This window comes from Arachis ipaensis, chromosome B07, assembly GCF_000816755.2.
Source record: "Arachis ipaensis cultivar K30076 chromosome B07, Araip1.1, whole genome shotgun sequence".
Taxonomy (NCBI): domain Eukaryota; kingdom Viridiplantae; phylum Streptophyta; class Magnoliopsida; order Fabales; family Fabaceae; genus Arachis; species Arachis ipaensis.
In genome coordinates, this window is record NC_029791.2 from 48,718,821 (window position 1) to 48,731,682 (window position 12,862).

The following is a 12,862-nucleotide window of genomic DNA, read 5'->3' on the forward strand; positions in this document are numbered from 1 at the left end:
GGGTGTCACGCGTAAGCGTGAAATGGGAGAATGCAGTGCGGCGCGCACGCGTAGGCGCGGAATGGGGAAAATAGAGGGTGCGTGTATGCGTGGGACGAAATTGTGCTAGACGCACAGTGTCGGCACCCTTCGCGCATAACTTTCTCTTTGGACCGTGCGATGGCACAGTCCACGCTTGGCGCGATCAAAATAAGGGGTGTAATGCGTACGCGTCAACCAGGCGTACGCGTAACAGGCAGTTTTTTTTTTCAAAAGCTTATTGAGAAACTAACAAGCTACCAAAGCAATGCCAAATATTATTAAACAAGCTAAACCACAACCTAAACTAAATAAACCTAACTAAAAATGAAAATTCAACTTATTACCAATATAAACAAAAGGGAAAATAGAAAGAATTTACCATGGTGGAGTGTCTCCCACCTAGCACTTTTATTTATTGTCCTTAAGTTAGACAATTGATAGGGTCCTTGCTATGGTGGCTTATCCTTGAATTCTTCCTGGAATCTCCACCAATGTTTGCATTTCCAATAGCCTCTGGGATCCCAAACTAGGCGCATAAAGCCTTCAAGCGAATTGAAACAAGTGACAAGACCCCAAGATTGATGATGGTTGATGCATATTCCAGGGTCCCAAACCTTGTTTTTGCACCCGTCTTTTTGTTGATCACCATAGTTTAATTCAGGTGACAAGACTTGTGAATTCTCATCCAGGGACCCAAACACCTTCCTAGACCCTATCAATTGAGTGGTACACCAATCGTTGCTCCTAAAGTTTGATCTTCCAACCATAATGAACCGAGAATTATGATACCAACCACTAATCATCTCTCTTCTACTCTTTAACCCACAAAGCATCCTAAGTTGACCATCCATTTCTAGCAAACCATATTCAAACGGGATAAGTAAGCTAAGAGATGTGATTTTTACCCACTTGAATGATGTAAAGGATGATGGTAACTTAGGAGGAGATGCTTTCAACGGTCTTGATAGGACAATTTCCACTCCCGTCCATCCTTTTTGAGGGACTTCAACCACTTCACAAGATGCTTCAAGTTCTACTCCTTGCCAAGCTTTCTCAAGTTCACATTCTTCCTCACCAACTTCTTCTAGCTCTTTCCCACCACTCAAATCATGGCTTGGTGGTTGAGTGAAATCTACCTCAACCTCAAATTCAAATTCAATGGGGAAGGATTCATCAAGCTCAAAAGGATCGTATGTTGATGCGAAAGCAGCATAAATAGGAGGACTTGTTGCTAGGTTATCGTCACCAAGGGAACTCAATTCTTGCTCTATTCCTTCCAATTATTCATTCAAAACATGCCTTGAAATTTGTGTAGTATCCTCCTCAACATCAAACTCAAGCTTCATAGAAGAATGTTCTTTAATCCTAGATTCTCATGGAGGTTCAGCATCTCCTAAATCTTCAACCATTTCTTCCTCCTCAACAATTACGCCTTTCTCCAATTGTTCCAATACAAAGTACCACTCCTCATTCTCCACCGGAGTTCTTAACCTCTCTTTCATACTCTGTTCTTCATTTGATTCTCCACATGTGACCATGGGAGGGCTTTAAGTGTCTTAGGAAGCTAAAGGGGTTACTACCTTAAGTATTGGGTTCCCTTGGGGAGTAGTATAAATCCCCCTTTGCTCTTGGAGATACGAAATGGGAATGTCATTCATTAATGTTTGAGGTGGAGAGGAGGGCTCATTGTTTGGGAGAAAGGGTTCATAATAGGAAGGTGGTTCATCTTGATAAGGATACAGAGATGATGTATATAGAAGTGGTTCTTGGGAGTAATTATGTTGGAATTATTGTGGCTCTAAGTATGGTTCATGTGGTTGTTGGTATGGTGGATATGGGTTAGGATCATATGGAGGTGTTTGATGGTATGAGGCTTGTGAGTATGGTGGTTGAGAACTATATTGAGGAGGGGATTCATAGGCATATGGTGGTGGTTGTTGATAGTCACAAGGAGATCCACCGTATCCATTAAATTGGTATGCATCATGGAATGGTTCTTACCCATAGTACATTGGTGGAGATTGTTGCCAAGAGGGTTGTCCATAAGCTTGGGGCTCCTCTCACATTTCATTGTCCCATCCTTGATGCATGATCCCATTGTAATTCCTATTTCCTACAACATAATTAGAACCAAACTCATAACCAAGGTGGTGAGAATTCATAGTAGCAAGAGAGAATAAAAAGTATACTAATAACAAATAAAAAAAACAAATTCCTACAACTAGCAAAAACTAACAAAGAAGCAAAAGGCAAACATATCCACAATATTCACATATATACAAAAATCAATAACAAGTGCACATATGCAAGTCCCCGGCAACGGCACCAAAAACTTGATGTGGGATAAATGTCGGTCTAGAATTTCTCAAAGGAATTTCATTGCAAGCATAGTCCAAACCAACAATTAATCCTCAATCAAAGTTTAGTTTATTTGTTACAAGTACAAACCCCAATAAAAATAAACCGAAATATTCAAACATCGGGTCATCTCTCAAGGAATTGCAGGGAAGTAGGCATATTATTGGTTATGATTTGTATTTTGGGGTTTTTGTAATAAGAGACAAGAAATGAAAATAATAAGAAAGTAAATGGCAATTAACTAACAAAGGAAAGGAAACTCAAATGATAAAAAGGTCTTGGCAAGGGTTGATGGTTAAGGATTTCTATCCTTGTTACCAACCACAATATGATAATTGCAAGGATAAATCCCATTTTGTCATCCTTAAATTTGGAGAAAAGTCAAATGAGCTTCATTAATCACAATCCATAAGTCCTAGCCATCTCACTAATTGAATTAGTGAAGACTAGTGTTAATGAAAACATATTATCAATCACTTGGAAATTAGTAACTCAATATCAGCCAAGTTATCATCCCAAGTCAAGAATACAAAATTCTACACTAAAATCCAACCAAGCATTTTATCAAACACTTGGAAGGCATAAAATAAAAGCATAGGAAATTAACAAAAAATATAAAATCTATGACTACCCAAAGCAAGAAAGTAACAATAACAACTCAATTAAATAATAAGAGACATAAAAATATAAATTCCATTAATTGAAATTAAAATCAACAATGTTCTCATAAACATGAAAGTAATAAAATAGAAGAAATTAACAAGAAGAACTAAGAAAGCAAGGATGTAGTAACAAGAAATTGCAATGAAAACTAAATCAAGATAAGAAATAAAACCGAAATCTAAGAGAGATTAACCTAATTCTACCCTAAATTCTAGAGATAAGAAAGAGCTTCTCTCTCTAGAATTCTAACCTAAAACATGGTAAAAACTAAATTATGACTACTTGTGTTCTTTCCCTTCCCATTCTTGGGTTCAATAGCATCATAAATGAATTGGATCTAGGCCTAGATGGGATCAGAAATCGCCCCCATCGTTTTCTCTTTAAGTGAGTCATGTGCCGCTTATCACGCATACACGTCGGTCACGCGTACGCGTCGCCATGAATCCTCCAAATGCTCATTTCTTCATGAATTCTCCACTTTGCATGCCTTTTCTTCACTTCTTCCATCCAATCCTTGCCTTATAAACCCTGAGATCACTCAACAAACATATCAAAGCATCGAATAGAATTAAAGTGAATTAAAATAACAATTTTAAGGTCTAAAAAGCGTGTTTTTACTCTTAAGCACAAATTTGGGAGAATTATAAAACCATGCCATTTTAGTGAATAAATGTGGGAAAAGTTTATAAGATCCACCAAATTTAATACAAAATAAACCAAAAATTTTGGTTTATCAAGTGGACGCCTTGTCTTTTTGATAGTTTGGAAATGATGGAGCTCCTTCATCTTCTTTGTTAACTTCTTCCATACTCAAGCTTTTGTTGATACTAATCCTCTCATCACTTCCGGAATGGACTTTTACTATATCTTCCTCAATTATATTACATTCAAAGATGGAATACAGCTCGAGTGGATGTCTCATGGTCTCTTCCAATTTGAACCTCACTACTTTTCCTTCAGCTTCAAAAGAATAGGCTCTAGAAAATGCATCCAGTTTGAACCAGGAAGTCTTCAAGAAGGGTCTTCCAAGTAAGACAGAAGACGGGCTATCAGAGTCAATTGGAGGTGTCTCTAATATATAAAAGTCCACTGGAAAGGTTAAATCTTGAATGTCCACCAACACAATTGATGAGCGGATACTTTATACGCTTTTTGGCATTGTTTTCATATAGTTTTTATTATGTTTTGTTTAAGTTTTATTATGTTTTCATAGGTTTTAATGCAAAATTCACATTTTTGGATTCTACTTTGATTTTGTGTGTTTTATGGTAATTTTAGGTATTTTCTGGCTAAAATTGAGGAGCTTGAGCAGAAGTCTGATTCAGAAGCAGAGAAAAGACTGCAGATGTTGTCACGATCTGACCTCCGTGCACTCAAAGGTGCTTTTCTAGAGCTACAAAAGTTCAATTGGTGCGCTCTCAACGGATATGGAACGCTAACATCCAGGGCTTTCCAGAAATATATAATCGTTCATACTTTGCTTTGGAAATGAAAGGTCCAAAACTGGCATTCGACGCCAGCTACCAGCCCTATTCCTAGCGTCCAACGCCCACAGAGGAGCAGCTGGCATCCAATGCCCAAAAAGGAGTTCCAAGCCAGCATTCAACGCCCCTAAAGGGTACTAGCTCGTGGAAAACACTCAAGCTCATCCCAAACACTCACCAAGTGGGCCCCAAAAGTGGATTTTTGCACTACAAGACTAGTTTATCTTATTTATGTAATTCCTAGTTAGCAGATTAGTATATATAGACAAGAGTTCACCCTTGTTAAAGGACTCTTGCCAACTTTCATGTTTTCCATTGTATTTTCGAAAGCATGAGTTACTAACCTCCTAAGGTTAAGGTTAGGAGCTCTACTGAGTTTCATAGATCAATTATATTACTGTTTTCATTCAATATGTATGATTTTATTCTCTTATGCAGCCTCGTTCTTCATCTTATGAATTGAGGGTGACCCGTGACAATCACCGCTGTTCTACATGGGTTCCGTGCGATTCCTGACCCAGATAAAGTTGAACTAAAGCTAGAGATTACATTGCGTATTCCAATAGAGCATCTGAGCAACTTTGGATATGTGACATATAATCCCGTTGACTATGGGTGTGTGAGGTCTCTGTGGCATTAAGGCTAGAGTCACAGAAGCAGCAATTTCTGATCCAGAAGATTTGCCTTGTCTGTAGCACCTTGAGTAGGATTGTGAAGGGAGTGGATTACTTAGACCTTTATCTTCTGCTACAGTGAAAAACCTAGAGCTAGCTTGATGAGAGGACATAAGTCATCTCAACATGGTGGATTGCTGCAGTGGAGGAGGTTAACTTGATGAGAGGACATGAGTTAATCATTTATGGCTGCCATTGAAGGAATCAGAAGGTTATTGAAGAAGACAGTAAGAAAAGTTAATCCGGAAAGACAAAGCATCTCCGAAGCCTCAACCATTCTATCACCATTGATTCCCTATCTACCTAATAACGTTCTATTTATCTGTTTTATATGCTTTTCGTGACAAACTATAATTTCTATCCGCCAAACTAAGATCTGCATGGTATCCACTGCTTGCTCAAACCAACAATCTCCATGGGATCGACCCTAACTCACCTCAGGTATTACTTGGACGACCCGGTATACTTGCCGGTATCTCTGCAAATTCTGCGGAGCGAGTTTCGTGCACCAAGTTTTTGGCGCTGTTGTCGGGGATTGTTCGGATTTGACAAACAAACTAATTATCTTGTTTCTTAGATTAGATACTTTTTTTAATTTTGTTTGAGTCTTTTATTTTCTTTTTTGAAAAAATAAAAAATTTTTCAAAAATATTTGCTTTCCTTTTTTATCTTTATCTTTTTGTTTGAGTCTTTGTTCTTGTTCTTGTTAAAGTTTCGAACTTTTTTGCTTTCTTTTCAAAAAAAATTTCAAAAATAGTGTCTTTTGTTTGAGTCTAGTGTCAATTCTTAATTTTGGTATCCTTTGTGTGTTCTTTGTTTCTTTAAAATTTTCGAAAATTATCATAGTGTTCTTTCTTGGTATTCAAGTTGTTTTTGTTTCTTTTCTTGTTTTGATCTTAAAATTTTTAAGTTTGGTATCTTTTGGTATTTTTCTTTTTAAGTTTTCAAAAATTTAGAGTCTTAGATCTAAAAATTTTAAGTTTGGTGTCTTTTGGTTGTTCTTCTCTTTCTTCATTAATTCAAAAAATTAAAAAAATATCTTTTTTATCTTTATTCAAAATATTTTCAAAAATTTCAAAAAAAAATTCAAATTTTAATTTCAAAATTACTATCTTATCTTATCATAATTTCAAATTTCAAATTTCAAATCTTATCTTTTTAAAATCTTTTCAAATCTTTTCTTTTAATTGTGATTCTATCTTATCTTATCTTTCTTTTAAAAATTTAAAATTCAAAACTTTTTCAAATCTTTATGTTATCTTTTGTTATCTTTTTTTAAATTTCAAATCATTATCTTATCTTATCTTAAATTTGAATTTCAAAATCAAATATTTTTCAAATTTTTATCTTATCTTTTTCAATTTCAAAATTCAAAATCAAATCTTTTTCAAATCTTTTCAAATCTTATCGTAATTCAAATTCAATTTTCAAAATTCAAATTTTAAAATTCAAAATTCAAAAATTTAAATTTCAAATTTCAAAATCAAATATTTTTCAAGTTTCTATCTTATCTTGTTTTCAAATCTTTCTTAATTAGTTACTTTTTTTTCTTTCTTCTTTTTTAAAACTTCCTAACTAATTCTTCTCTCTTCTATTTTCGAAAACTTCTTGTTTCTTTCTCTCTCTTTTTTTTTCGAAATTCATCATTCAATTTTCAAATCTTTTAGTTAATTAGCTTTTATTTTCAAATTCAATTAATAATTAAAATAAAAACAAAAATATTTTAATTCTAGTTTCTCTTTTCACTTCTTAATTTTCGAATTCTCTAACCCCTTTTTTTCAAATTCTTCTTCCTTTCTCTCTATCTTCATTCTTCTTTCTTCTTCACATCTCATAGGGAGTTCTCTATCCTTGAACATAGAGCTCTCATTCTTCTTCTTTCTTGTTTTCTTTTTCTTGTTTATGAGCAGGAACAGAGATAAAGAGCCTCTCTTTGATCCTAATCCTGAACCTGAGAGGACCCTAAGGAAGTGTTTACAACAAGTTAAAGCACAACACTCCGGAAGAGATCTCACAGACCTTTTCGAACAAGAAACAGAAAATACAAGCATGGCAGCCGAATAGAACAATAGAGGAGATGCAAGGAAGGTTCTTGGTGACTTCATAGCACTAACTTCTGACCTCTATGGCAGAAGTTTCTCTATACCTGCCATTATAGCTAATAAATTTGAGCTTAAGCCTCAGTTAGTCTCTCTAATGCAATAGAATTGCAAGTTTCATGGACTTTCACTAGAAGATCCACATCAGTTCTTATCTGAATTCTTGCAAATCTGTGATACTGTTAAGACCAATGGAGTAGATCCTGAGGTCTACAGACTTATGCTTTTCCCTTTTGCTATTAGAGACAGAGCTAGGATATGGTTGGATTCTCAACCGAAGGAAAGCCTAGACTCTTGGAGAAAGCTGGTCAATGCTTTCTTGGCCAAGTTCTTTCCACCTCAAAAGATGAGCAAGCTCAGGGTGGAAGTTCAAACCTTCAGACAAAGAAAGGGTGAATCCCTCTATGAAGCTTGGGAAAGATACAAGCAACTGATCAGGAGGTGTCCTCCTGACATACTCTCAGAATAGTCTATCCTAGGAATCTTCTATGATGGTCTATCTGAGATATCCAAAATGTCTTTGGATCACCCTGTTGGTGGATCACTCCACTTGAAGAAAATGCCAGAAGAGGCGCAGGAACTCATTGAAATGGTTGCAAACAACCAATTCATGTATACTTCTGAGAGAAACCTTGTGAACAATGGGGTAGTGATGGAGGATTTTTGTCGGTATAGAATTTCACAAAAATAATCACATTACAAGCATAGTTCTAAACCAACAATGAATCCTCAAATCAAATTTAATATGTTTGTCACTTAAGCAAACCCAATAAAATTAACCAAAGTATTAAACCTCGGGTCGTCTCTCAAAAAATTGCAGGGAAGTGTAGTTTATTATAAATTATGAGATTATATCTTTTTGGGTTTTCAAATAGGAGACAAGAAATGTAAAGAACAAGGAAGTAAAATAAAAATTAAGAAAAGTCCTATCAAGGATTGAGAATTGGAATTCCTATCCTTATTATCATCATCAATTGTGATAGTAATTGCCTTTTGCTTTCACTTAGTTAACCTCTAACAATGAAGGTAAGTCAAGTGAGTAAAATCAACTTAGGTTCACAAGTCCTAATCTAAGACTAGATTTAGAAAAGTCTAAGCTAACTAGCAAGTCTCAATTACCAATCAACAAAAGACTTTTGATAACTCAAGAGTCTCTAAATAATCAATCCAAGTTAAGAACATAAAAATCTAAATTAAAATCCTCCCAAGCATTTTACCAAACACTTGGAAGGCACAGAATAAAAGCATAAAAAATTAATAAGAGATAATAAAATCTAAGATACCCAATTACAAGACAACAATAACCAATAATTAAAGAAAGAACAATAACATAAAAATATAAATTGCATTAATCTAATCAAAGGGGCAAGAGTCTATCAACAATGAAGTAAACAAACGGAAGCAAAAGGAAATTTATAATTAAGATCTGCAAGGTATTCACTGCAAGGTATCCACTGCTTGCTCAAACCAACAATCTCCGTAGGCTCGACCCTGACTCACCTCAGGTATCACTTGGACGACCCGGTATACTTGCCGGGGTCTATCTGTGCAAATTCTGGGGAGCCAGTTTCGTGCACCAACATTCTCAGCAATACCCACAACTGAAACTATGCTTTTATTGACCAATACAAATTTAGCCCTGGACCGCTTCGATGGTGCCAGATTCAACTTCTCATAAATTGAGAGTGGCATGATGTTCACACACGCTTCCAAATCACACAAACAATCTATAATTTACATCTCACCAATCACACAATATACCAAGCAAGGACCGAGATCACTATATTTTTCAAGAATACCTCCTATCACAAAAGAAATAGAATTACCCAACGGATTCATCCCTAGATCACTAATTTTCTACTTGTGAGTGCACACATCCTTAAGGAATTTAGCATATTTTGGAACTTGATAAATTGAGTCAAAAAGTGGGATGGTTACCTCAACCTTCTTAAAGATTTGTACCATATCAGGATTCAACTCTTCATGCTTTTTAGCCTTCTTGGCCATAGTTGGAAAAGGTATAGGAGTGGGTCCTTCCAAGATGTTCTTCCTTTTTGGCTCTTTGGGCTTTAATTGTTCCTCCTTTTCCATTGTAACATCTTCCTTTTCATCTTTATCCATTTCCACTGGTTCATTAACTTCTTCATGATGAACATCCTCCATCACAATTATAGGTTTGGGGTCAATCTTCTCAAGTTTTGTATCACTTCTTAGGGTGATTATATTGATGCTACCCTTGGAGTTTGGTTGAGTTGAGAAGGTAGACCACTAGATGTTGATGGTTGGAAGGTGTTTTGGTTATTGTTGAGTGGTGGTAATGTCAAACAGGACAAGGCCTTGGCTATGGTCGCCATGTAAGTATCTTGCTTCTTTTAGAACTCTCATTGCTCTTGGATAAAGCTACGAAGTGTGTCATCCACTTGGGGTTGGTTAGAGAAAGAGGTTTAGTTATTTTGGTGGAAGGTTGGTCTAGTGTGTGGTGGTTGGTATTTAGATTAAGATGGGGATTGGTATGGAAGTTGTGGTATGGTTGTTGGTAAGATTGTGGTTGTTGGTAGAATTGAGGTTGTGGATTTTGAGATAGTTGATGGTAATATGATTGTTGGGATTGAAAGGGTGATTTTGAGAGGGTTGTTGCCATCTTTAGTTAGAGTTATCTCTCCATCCTTGACCTTAATTTCCTCCATATTGATATGATTCTTGATTGCTTTGATGGAAAGTTGACCTTTGTGGATGAGGATTAGCTACTGTCAATGTATTATCCACTTGAAGTTTTGGACATTCATCGGTATAATGACTACTACAAGCGCAAATGCCACGTGGTCGAGAAGCTCCTTCAGTCCAAGGTGGTTGTGGTTGAACTAAGAGCATTGGTGGCACTTGTTGACTTTGATGGATTTGTCTCAACAAAAACAGTTATTTCACTGAGTGTCTTAGTCAGGATAGCATCACCGGAAGGAGAGACCTCACCAATAAACTTTAGTTGGGGATTTTTTTGTCCGCAAATATCGCGTTGAGTCTGCTATCCGAAATTACTTCCCATGCTTCTTCTGTAGTTTTATACTTAGTGAAGGATCCTCCACTTGAGGCATCAATAAGAAGCTTGTCTTGTGGAACTAAGTCTTGACAAAAATAACTTATAAGTACCAAGTCATTAATGCGGTGGTGTGGGCAAGACTCAAGAAACTTCTTAAAATGTTCCTAATACTCATAAAGTGTATCTCTATCTCTTTCCATGATATACGGAATTTCTTTCCTCAAACGATCCATCTTTTGAGGTGGAAAGAACTTCTCTAGGAATTCCTTTCTCAACAAGTCCTAGTTGGTAATCACCTCATCCAGTTGAGTATAAAACCACTCCTTTGCTTTTTCCTCTAAAGAGAAAGGAAAAGTCAAAACCATCACAGCTATCTCATCCAATCAATGTCTTCTTATGGTTGAGCATACTACTTGAAAGTCCTTCAAGTGTTTAAGTGGATCTTTACCCGGCAACCTATGATACTTAGAAAGCAAGTTGATTAACTCAGTCTTAAGTTCAAAATTTACATCCAAATCAGGGTAACGAACTTGTAACAGTTGCAAAGTGATGCCTAGAGCTCTCGCTTCCTTAAGAGTGATCCTTCGCAGTGCCGCTATATTTTTGTCACCTAATTCGCTCACAGCAACTTCAGAACTTCCAATAGAAGAATACAAGGTTTCCTCGTCAAATGAAGAATGAGAATCATGGCTAGAAGGTGACGGTGAATTGGGTTACACGTCAAGAAATTTGATTCACTATGCACAAATACTAATTGACGCCGAGCTTGCCGAATATGATTTAAAGTTTTTTCTATCTCAAGATCAAATGGGGCTAAGCTCAGGTTTGAAAGCGACCATGTCATTCAACTAGGGAAGCATATAAATCATGCAATTATTAAGGACCAAAATAAGAGTAATTAAAGAAATGAATTAACAACTAACAACTAGAAATAACTACCAAAACAAAAGTACTAGCTACCAATTAGAGTCAAGTAACAAGAAAAAAGCAAATATTCACAATATTCACATATCTATAATAACAAAAAATATGACACACAATTACATAGTCTCCAGTAATGACACCAAAAACTTGATGCACGTTGGATTGTCGGTTAGGAATTTTTTTTCCAATTGAAGGAGTGGATCCGTTGCAAGTATAGCTCCGAATCGATAAAATAGCAAGAATTAAAGTTTAGAAGAAGAGTGTCACAATTCAAATCAATAAAAAAAATCGGGAGTTTTAAATCCTAGGTCGTTTTTCCTTGGACTAGCAATCAAGTGTGCAACTTTGGTTGTGAATTCGGGGGTTTTCACGCATAGAACGAAAATTAAAGGAATTAAAAGTTAAATGAACTAAAGCAATGAAATACCAAAGAGCTAAAAGTAGCAAACAAGTAAGACAATTAATTGAGCAAGCATGAATAGGGACAATTACTAAGCTATTACTAGATTAAGAAACAATTAATGCAACTAAGGAAGATTGAAGCAATAAACTAATGAGGAAGTAATCCAATGCATGGAAGAAACTTGACTTGGAGTTGAGAGTTAAGGAATCCTATCCTTGTCATAACCATAACCATGGCAATTACAATGAGTTAATCCCACTTAGTTAACCCCTAAATAATGGAAAAAGTCAAGTAGACATAATTGGCCTTAATCTACAAATCCTAGCTAACTTACTAATTAAGTTTAGTAAAGAGCTAGCGTTAGTGGAAACAAGATCAACTAATAACCCAAAATTATCACTTAATGTTGGACATTAATGACTCTAGGATCCTAGTTACTCAAACTCCAAGCTAAGGAGTGAAAATCTACTCCATATTCATAAGGGGCATTTCAACAAACACTTGGTGGGCACAATAACAAAATATAGTAAATTACGAAAGATACTTGAAACTATAACCAACCAATGTAAACAATCAATAATAGTAACTCAATCAAACATATATAAACCTCAAAACATCAAATTCATTAACAAGAAACTCAAGAATTCACAAATAATTAAACTAACAAAGTAGCTTTAATTATAACAAGGTATGAGTAAATATAGTGTAAATGAAGAGAAAATTAAGGACAACTTACAATGGATACAAGCTAGAATCCAAGATTAAAATGTAATAGCAAACCCTAAATAGGGGTGGAAAAAGGCCAGGCAGCCTGCCAGGGGCCTGCAGCCTGGCCAGTTATACATAGGCACAGACCCAGGCTCTTTTAAAAGCCTTGATACGTTAATAGGCCAGGCCCAGGCTCACTAATTAGCCTTATTGGCCTGTCAGGCCTGCCTGAGCATGTTAAAATATAATTAAATATATAAATATTTATTTATTATAACAAAATTATGAGATATTTTAAATCTATTATATTTTATTATAAACATTTTTATTAAAAAATAATTTTTTTAAATAATATTTGTATTTTTGTAAAAAAAGTTATCAGGCCTTTTAACAGGCTTCAGGCCAGGCCAGGTGGTACGTGGCAGAAGTTAGACCAATTAAGAGATTGTAATATAAGAACAGCGTTGTGAGTATAGCTCTTAACCAGCAAA